At 39.9% G+C, this 10000-nt stretch overlaps 1 protein-coding gene across 1 annotated transcript in view; it reads left to right on the plus strand.

Moving 5' to 3' along the window:
• The window catches only part of LOC143017445 (neural cell adhesion molecule 1-like), an 801122-nt gene that overhangs the window by 401374 nt on the left and 389748 nt on the right, over window positions 1-10000 (plus strand). The window lies entirely within an intron of this gene.

The raw sequence follows: 10000 nt of genomic DNA on the forward strand, positions 1-10000 counted from the left end.
GAAAATGGAATGTAAAGAAAATTGAGGTGAAAAATGGGGGAGGGAAAGGGGGATAGAAGAGAGTGAGATAAATGAGGACACGAAAAAAAGTAGATATAAAATGGAATTTAATTGAAAGTTGAGGACAAAGGTAAGAAGAGAAAGCAGCTCATCAAGTGTGTGACGCACGGAAGTGGAGCCATCTAGCGGAGAGCGCGTGAACTATATAAATGGACATTGGTAATGGTGTTAAAAAATGACATAGAAACTGAGACATAGAGGAAAAGGAAAAGAGGAGATGTAACGAGAATGGGGTTAAGAGCATAGAAAAAATAAATATAGAGGATAAGTTAACTAGGAAATGGAACGAAAAAAAAGAAAAAAAAAAAAGAAACTGATGTTTTATTGTCTCATGAAAATAATCCCATCTGACGAGGCGCGCCAGAGGTACATCAATAATATTTGAAAAGTATCATTAAGGTGATAAGTGGAGTATAAGAGGAGAAGGAGAAAAGTATGTGATAGGGAGAAAGGGAAGAATAGGAGTAGATAAGAAGTAGATAAAAAAGAAGATAGGTAATAAAAGATGGGGAAGAGGAAGAAGGAGAGAAAGCTCATGCTTAAGCGTGTGGCGCACGGAGGTGATAGGAAGAAAGGGAAGAATAGGAGTAGATAAGAAGTAGATAAAAAAGAAGATAGGTAATAAAAGATGGGGAAGAGGATGAAGGAAAGAAAGCTCATGCTTAAGCGTGTGGCGTACGGAAGTGATAGGAAGAAAGGGAAGAATAGGAGTAGATAAGAAGTAGATAAAAAAGAAGATAGGTAATAAAAGATGGGGAAGAGGAAGAAGGTGAGAAAGCTCATGCTTAAGCGTGTGGCGCACGAAGGTGATAGGAAAAAAGGGAAGAATAGGAGTAGATAAGAAGTAGATAAAAAAGAAGATAGGTAATAAAAGATGGGGAAGAGGAAGAAGGTGAGAAAGCTCATGCTTAAGCGTGTGGCGCACGAAGGTGATAGGAAAAAAGGGAAGAATAGGAGTAGATAAGAAGTAGATAAAAAAGAAGAAGATAGGTAATAAAAGATGGGGAAGAGGAAGAAGGAAAGAAAGCTCATGCTTAAGCGTGTGGCGCACGGAGGTGATAGGAAGAAAGGGAAGAATAGGAGTAGATAAGAAGTAGATAAAAAAGAAGGAGATAGGTAATAAAAGATGGGGAAGAGGAAGAAGGAGAGAAAGCTCATGCATAAGCGTGTGGCGCACGGAAGTGATAGGAAGAAAGGGAAGAATAGGAGTAGATAAGAAGTAGATAAAAAACTAGAAGATAGGTAATAAAAGATGGGGAAGAGGAAGAAGGAAAGAAAGCTCATGCTTAAGCGTGTGGCGCACGGAGGTAAGGCCATCTAGCGGCGAACGCATGAGTCGCATAAATGAACACCGACAATGGAGATGAAGGAGGAGATATGAAGCTGGAGATGGATGGGAGATGAGGGGGCAGAGGGAAGTGATGGAGAAAAGGGAGAAGATGTAGGAAGAGTGGGCAGAAGGAAATGAGGAAGAAGAGGGAGAAAATGGACAAGAATGGGAAGATGGAGAAGAGAGAGGACAAGGAGAAGGGGAAAAGAGAGAGAAGATAAATAGGAAACAGGGGAGAAGAGGGGGCAGAGGGAAGAGATGGAGAAAAGAGAGAAGATGTAGGAAGAGTGGGCAGAAGGAAATGAGGAAGAAGAGGGAGAAAATGGACAAGAATGGGAAGATGGAGATGAGAGAGGACAAGGAGAAGGGGAAAAGAGAGAAAAGATAAATAGGAAAAAGGGGAGAAGAGGGGCCAGAGGGAAGAGATGGAGAAAAGAGAGATGTAGGAAGAGTGGGCAGAAGGAAATGAGGAAGAAGAGAGAGAAAATGGACAAGAATGGGAAGATGGAGAAGAGAGAGGACAAGGAGAAGGGGAAAGGAGAGAGAAAATAAATAGGGAAAAGGGGAGAAGAGGGATGTAGGGGACGAGAAGGAACAGAGAAAGGAGGGAGAGGACAAAGAGAAGGGGAAAAGAGGGAAAGAGAGAAAAGGGGAATAGAGAGAGAGAGTAGGGAGAAGAGAGGGAAAAGAGATAGGTGGGAGTGGAAGGAAAAGAGTAAGAAGAGTGAAAAAGGTAGAAAAAGAGAAAAGAGAGAGAAGGAGAGAAAGAAAGAGGGAAAAGGGGTGAAGAGTGCATGAGATAAAGAGTGATATGAAGAGGAGTATATATCATATAGAAGTTTTAGCAGAGGAGTTGCGAAAAAATAGATTAAATAAATAAGTTAATAAATTAATATAATTACAAACATTCTGTAGACGAACTTATCAGTTTCTTTCCACGTAATATTTTAGTTTTAACAAATCCAAATTATTTTATTCGGTTTTTCAAAGTCATTTTGATGTCTGAAAGATAGTTGGGAAGGAAGGTAAGGAATAGGATAAAGGAAAAATAATTAAAAAGGGAGAAAGATAATAGAAAATTAGAAAATAGGAACACACGAAAAAGGAAGGGTAGAAGAAGAATTACTATATTAGAATGAGAAAAAGAACAAAGAACAAGAAAAATAAAAATAAAAATGAAGAGAAATGATGTGAAATGAAGATAAAGAATAAAATGATACAAGAGGAAGGATGATGGAAAACGACAAAGAAAATATAGAGGAAATATAACAAAAGGAAAAACAGTGATAAGAGTAGAGAAGGATTGGAAAAAATGTAAGGAAAAACGAAAGTGAAGGATTATGAACCCAAATTGAGATAAATTGAAAAAGAAATGAATATATCAAGCAAAATGGAAAATAATAAAATGAAGAGGGAAATTGAAAGAGGAGAAGGAAGGGGAGGAGGAGGAGGAAGAGGAGGAGGAGGAGGAGGAAGAGGAGGGGGAGGAGGAAGGCGGAGAGGAGTAAAGTAAAGAAGAGAAAGTGGAGAACAGGAAGTTAGATGAAATATAGAAGAGTTGGAACGAGAGAAGAGAGAATGTTCAATGAATAACGGAGGAGGAAGAGGAAAATGAGCAAATAAAGAAGGTAAAAATGAAACAAGTAAACTAAGTTTAAGAGAGGGGGGGAAAGGAAAAAATAAAGAAAATGGAAAGATGACTTGGGGCGAATTTGTAGATTGAATAAAAAGAATAAGAATAAAAAAAATAGGGAATAAGTGAAATAGTCGAAATAGGCAAAAGGGATATAAATGGGGTTTGGATAATATATCAGAAAAGAAGAAAAATAAAAGAAAAAAGAAAATATGAAAGAAAATAGAAACAGACGAAAAGGGAATGAATTAGGAATGAAAAGTATATTGAAAACAAGAGAAAAAACTCGACGAAGAAGAAAAGAAAATAGGAATAACTTGAGGAGAAGATATGAAGGCAATAGAATATAAAACCAAGACGAAAGAAGTATAAATAAAATAAAAGATAAAGGTTAAAGAAACAAAGAGAGGATAGAGAGAAAGAACTGAGAGGAGGGAAAGAAAGAAAGAGGAAATAGAAGAAGGAAGATGTTGAGGAAAATAAAAAAAAAGAGCAAAGAGAAATTTAACTTAAAGGGATTGTAAAGAAAGAGTAGAGAGAGAGAGAGAGAGAGAGAGAGAGAGAGAGAGAGAGAGAGAGAGAGAGAGAGAGAGAGAGAGAGAGAGAGAGAGAGAGAGAGAGTAGAAGGAGAAAAATAAAAATAAAAAGAAAGGAGAAGAGGAAAAGGAAGATAGAGGAAATAGAAGAAGGAAGAGATTGAGGGAAATAAAAAAGAGCAAAGAGAAATTTAACTGAAAGGGATTGTAAAGAAAGAGTATAGGAGAGAGAGAGAGAGAGAGAGAGAGAGAGAGAGAGAGAGAGAGAGAGAGAGAGAGAGAGAGAGAGAGAGAGTGAGAGTAGAAGGAGGGAAATAGAAATAAAGAGCAGGAATAGTAAGACGAATAAAAGGAGGAGAAGGTAAAGGACAAGCCGGAAGAGAAGGAAGAGGAAGAAGAAGACGATCGGGAGGACGAAAAAGTGAACGAGAAGTGGCGGTAGAAAGAGAGCAAGAAGAAAAAAGAGAAAAAGAAGGAAGAGAAATTGGTAGGACAGTAGGAGGAAGAAGAGTAGATTGAGGAAAAGAAGGAGAAAGAATAAGTAGAGATAGAGATAGAAAACAGGAAGAAAGTGGAAAAGAAAGTGGAGGAGGATAGAAAAGAAGGAATGGGAGGAAGGACAGGAGAATAAGGACGAGGAAGAATAGAAGAAGAAAAAGGAGCAGATGGAGGAAAAGGAAGACAAGGAAGCCAAAGAAAAGGAAAAGAAGGAGGAGAAGAGGAGAAGTGGAGAGAGAAGGAGAAAACACGAAGAAAAAGATAAAAACGGAAGAGGAAGAGGAGGAGGAACAGGAGAAGGAGAAAGAAAAGAAAAAAAAAGACAAGTAGGCCAAAGGAAAGGAATAGAATGAAGAACAGATGAGAAGTGGAGACAGAAGGAGAAAACATATAGAAAAAGATGAAAACGGAGGAGGAGTAGGAGGAGGAACACGGGAAGGAGAAAGAAGAGAAGAAGAGGACAAGGAGGCCAAAGAAAAGGAAAAGAAGGAAGAGAAGATGAGAAGTGGAGACAGAAGGAGAAAACATAAAGAAAAAGATGAAAACGGAAGAGGAGTAGGAGGAAGAACAGGGGAAGGAGAGAGAAAAGAAAAGGAAGACAAGAGATCAAAGAAAAGGAAAAGAAGGAGGAGAAAATGAGAAGTGGAGATAGAAGGAGAAAAGGAAGAAAAATATGAAAACGGAAGAGGAGTAGGAGGAAGAACAGGGGAAGGAGAGAGAAAAGAAAAGGAAGACAAGGAGACCAAAGGAAAGGAAAAGAAGGAAGAGAAGATGAGAAGTGGAGGGAGAAGGAGAAAACGAAGAAAAATATGAAAACTGAAGAGGAGGAGGAGGAGGAAGAGGGGAAGGAGAAACAAGAGAAGAAGAGGACAAGGAGGCCAAAGAAAAGGAAAAGGAGGAGGAGAAGATGAGAAATGGAGACAGAAGGAGAAAACGAAGAAAAATTTGAAAACTGAAGAGGAGGAGGAGGAGGAGGAGGAAGAGGGGAAGGAGAAACAAGAGAAGATGGACAAAAGAGAACTCATGAATACCTTGAGAACACATTATTCCTGACTCTACGTTATCCATCATAGTAAATGCATGGCAGCGTCAAGAGATAAGAATCCCAATGATAAACACGGAGGAGGAGAAAGAAGGAAGAAATCAAAGTGGCTCTGAATACCAACTAGACTTCGCTTCGAGGGCGATCGCAAAAGAAGAAACTGGACGAGAACGAGGAAGAAGAAGGGGAAAGGAAGAGAAGAAGTTGAGAGACTTGAAATAGAGGAACAACACGAGGAGGAGGGGGAGGAGGAAAAGGAAGACGAGGAGAAGGAAGAGGAAGATAATGGGTGAAGAAAGAGGGCGATAAGAAGAGAAGAATGATGACTTTAAAAAAGAAGAAAACAGGACGAGAAGGTGGAGGTAGAGAAAAAAGAGGAGGAAGAGAGTAAGAGGAAGAGAAAGGAGGAAGAAGAAGTAGGAAAGTAAGAAGAGGAAGGGGAGGATTAGAGGTGATGAGGTGGAGTTAAAGAATGACTAACTGGAGGAGGAGGAAGAGGAAGAAAAGGAGGGGAAGTAAGAGGAGGAGAGGAAGAGGAGGAAGAGGAGGATTTGAAACAGAAAGAAAAAAATCAAGAGGAGAGTGAGGGAAAGGAAGAGGAGGAAGAGGAGGATTTGAAACAGAAAGAAAAACATCACGAGGAGAGTGAGGGAAAGGAAGAGGAAGAATAGGAGGAAGGAGACGATGAAGATAAATGCAATGAAAAGAAGGTGGAGGAAGACTAAGAAGGATAAAGTAATAATAGAAGAGATATTTCAACAATAAACAAAAAGCATGTATCAGAAGACACAATAAGATAATTGAGAAACTAATCACATTTCTCCATGTAAGGCTAATCTAGATTAAGTTGATTGAGAGAAAAAATAATTTTTGAAAAATTCCTCTCAGCTGAATAAAATCCTCTGTAGTTAAGTTAAGAAGAATAGTTTAACCGTGATTAGTTCGCTACATTCATTCATGTAAGGTTAACCAGATTAGCTTAACCGTGTTGGTTTTAGATCCTTTAACAATGATATGTTCAGACCATAAGGAGATTATTCTAACTGTGACGAATTGTCACACTCCCCTTTTGGATGGTCGAACAAGGACAAAGAGATCGATAAAGGCGGAAATGTGGGATGAGATGCGACCAAAACGACCTTAAAGCCAAAGGCTATTACTGAAAGGAAATGATAATATGGACATAACATAAATGCCTTGGATGTGTGGGTCTATCTTAAGCTGAATAGAATGGTTTGGTGCTAAGCTGGACAAAGCCTGTAAAGTCCACATCTTAGAAAATAACTTTAGGAGTTTCCAAATTAGGTTTTGACTAAGCTAGATACAGAATTCCTAACTCCATCATTCTAGGTTGTGCACCTTACTAAGATAAAGAACACAAAGAATTATCAGACTAAACAAAGTTTTTGAAATATGTCACAATGTTATAGCTATACATTTATTAAACCATCAAATGAAACCAGATAACTCATTATAAAAACACGATAACGTTCATAATGATAGAAGCGATGGTAAAACACAGTCAAGAATAACAAAAACAACAACAACAACATAGTGACAGAGTAAAGATGCACAAAGCCAGTCGATGACTGAAACCCATGAAGACGAACAAAGTCTCGCGTGATTGGTCAAAACGACATTCTGAGTAGGTCTGTCGAAAGAGTTGCCAGTTAGTCAGTTAGCATTTTTTTTTCTTTTTTTTTCTTTTTTTTTTTTTAATTGCTCCAAGTTGCAAGCGGAGTTCTCAACGGATGAAGAGATGAGTCAAGTTGAAAATCATCCAATCGTTTGATTTTGGTGAAAAAGTTTACATATTTTACTTTGGATAACGTTAGAAAATTCTATACAGCTAGAGATAGATAACTACCGAGTACTTCAATACAATGGAATCATTATGCGTCACCTAGAATGAAATTAAACAATACGTCTTCGTAATGAATGTGTTGTTTTCTAAATTACTCAAGGAGACACCACAGGTATTATTAAAACCACCTGACGGCAGCACAAACAAAAGGAAATGTACCAACCGATACGGAAGGGTTTCTCTGTATAGCCCGTGACCCCCTCAATATCGAAGGGAGTCCACGTAAATTATCTAAATCGTCACTCGACATCCACAATAAAAAGAAAACGGTCACACTATACGTAAGGAAGGAGCTTATGTTATTCTGTTATACTTCAGAGACTTTCTTTTGGTAAACTTGGATAAAAAATTATTTAGTTGATGTGAATACTATTCAACTGGAAAGTATAATCTTCAGAAAGATAAAAAGCAAGGATTACGACATACGATTAAGAGAAAGGGGATAAAGGAAGAGGAAATGAAGATTTGTAATAAAGGAGAGGAGAGGTGGATGGAGTGAGAAAGAGATCGAGAAGAAAAAAGAGAAAAGAGAGAAAGAGAACTTGAGGAAGAAGGAGAGCGGAGAGAAAGAGAGAAATCGAAAGAGGAGAAGAATGAATAGATAAAAAAGAGAGCAGGATCAAATACAAGATGGAGACGGGGTTAGATGAAGAGAGGTGAGGAAAAGAGAGAAAAGAGAAAGGGAAATTGATACGAAAACGAAGGACAAACAGAAAGAGAGGAAAAAGAAGAGGAAGTGAAGAAAGTGGAGTTGAGGCAGCTGGGAGGATGTACGGAAGGAGGTGGGGAAGGTGGAGGAAGAGTGTGGAGTATGGAGGTGGGTGGAGGAGGCGGAGGAAGGCGGAAACACGGAAGGAAGGGAGAGGACGGTAGGGAGGAGGAGGAGGGAGAAATGCTGAGAAGGAGTCAAGAGGAAAGTGGGTGAGGGAAGGAGGGAGAGAAGGAGAGAGGGAGAGAGAGGGAGAGAGGGAGAGATAGGGAGAAAGTGAGAGAGAGGAAGAGTGGGAGAGAGGGGGCGAGAGGGAGAGAGAAAAGGAAAGAGAGAGAGAGAGAAGGAGACAGGGAAAGAGAAGGAGAGAGGGAGAGAGAGAGAAGGAGAAAGGGAGAGAGAGGGCGAGAGGGAGAGAGAAAAGGAAAGAGAGAGAGAGAAGGAGACGGTGAAAGAGAAAGAGAGAGTGGGAGAGAGAGAGTGAAGGAGAAAGGGAGAGAGAGGACGAGAGGGAGAGAGAGAAGGAGAGAGGGAGGGAGAAGGAGACAGGAAGAGAGAAGGAGAGGAGACAAGAGAGAAGGAGAGAGAAAAAGAAGGAGAGCATAGGAGCGAGACAGAGAGAAATTGATTGATATAATGATTATGTGGATTCAGTAGAGTGAGTGGATGAGTATGTGAGTTAGTAGGTGGAATGAGTAGAGTGAGTGGTGTGAGTGAATGATTGAGTGAATGTAATGAGTAAGTGAATTGAGTGGGTGAAGCAATTGAGTGAATGAGTGAATGAATGAGTGAATGAAGTGAGTGAGTAAATTGAATGGGTGAAGTAAATGAGTGAATGGAGTGAATGAGTAAATGAATGAGTGAAAGGGGTGAGTGAATAGAGAGGGTGAAACAAGTGAGTGAATGGAGTGAATGAGTGAATAAATGAGTGAATGGAATGAGTGAGTGAATAGAAAGGGTGAAGCAAGTGAGTGAATGAATGAGTGAATGGAGAGGGTGAAGTAAATGAGTGAATGAAATGAATGAGTAAATGAATGAGTGAATGGAATGAGTGAGTGGATAGAGTGGGTGAAGTGAGTGAATGGAGTGAATGGAGTGAATGAGTGAGTGAGTGAATTGATTAGGTGAACTGATTGAATGGAGTGAATGACTGAGTGAATTGAGTGAATGAGTGAATTGAGTGAGTGAACTAAGTGAATGAATGAAGTGCATGATTGAATAAATGAGTAAATGGAGTGAGTGGAGTGAACGAATGAGTGGTAAAGGAATACAGAATAAGTACCTGTTAGGAAGAAAGGAAGAACGTAAGAAGGAAGGGAATAAGAAGAAACGATAATGAAAGGTTGGAGACAACAAAGGAGGAGGAGAGGACGAAAGAAGTTGAAAAATTAGAAGAAAAGACAAGACTGGAAGGAAGGTTCTTCGGCTAATGGGCCGAAGCCTATTTTCATTAACTCTTTGACATAGACTGGTCTGCCCAGTTTTCCAGGATTTCATTCAGTTTGGGGTAATTAAAGGAAAAGGAATTGAAATGTGATTAGATAAACGCCAAAAGAAGATGGAGAGGAGTAAAGGAGGAGGTGAAGAGAGATTGAAAAGGAGGAGGGAAAGGGGAGGAGTAGAAGGAGGAGGAAGAGGAAGAGGGAAAGGGGAGGAGGGTAAAGAGGAGGAAGAGGAAGAGGGAAAAGAAGTAACAAACATAAATCAAAGAGTAGAAAATGAAAAGGGTATAGAAAATGATGAGTAGAGAGAGAAGTAGAGAGGGAGGAAAAGTGGATAGAGAGCAGGAAAAAAGAGTAAAGAGACTAAGAATAAATGGAGATATATCACAGGAGAAGAGTGAGCAGCTAAGGTCAGGAAGCGTGATTGCGGGTGTGTACCTGGGAGGCTTCCAGTACAGGCAACAACTAAAGGAAGTTGCATTTGATAAAGAAAATATATAGACGAAATAATGCCACACATTTCAGATGTGAATAGATAACCCTTTTGCAATAGCTATCATCACACACACACACACACACACACACACACACACACACACACACACACACACACACACACACACACACACACACACACACACACACACACACACACACACACACACACACACACACACACACACACACACACACACACACACACACACACACACACACACACACACACACACACACGACTCGATGGCGCGGTGGTAGCGTTCGTGGCCGCCACTTCGGCGGTCCGGGTTCGAATCCCACCCAGGGCTGAAGTAATTTCAGTATCGCTGTGCTGCGAGTCGTTGTTCCAACTTTCGTGGGCGAGGAGTTGGGTGTGTGTGTGTGTGTG

This window comes from Oratosquilla oratoria, chromosome 32 (genome assembly GCF_046742065.1).
Source record: "Oratosquilla oratoria isolate Oo_2021 chromosome 32, ASM4674206v1, whole genome shotgun sequence".
In the NCBI taxonomy this organism is placed as follows: Eukaryota; Metazoa; Arthropoda; class Malacostraca; order Stomatopoda; family Squillidae; genus Oratosquilla; species Oratosquilla oratoria.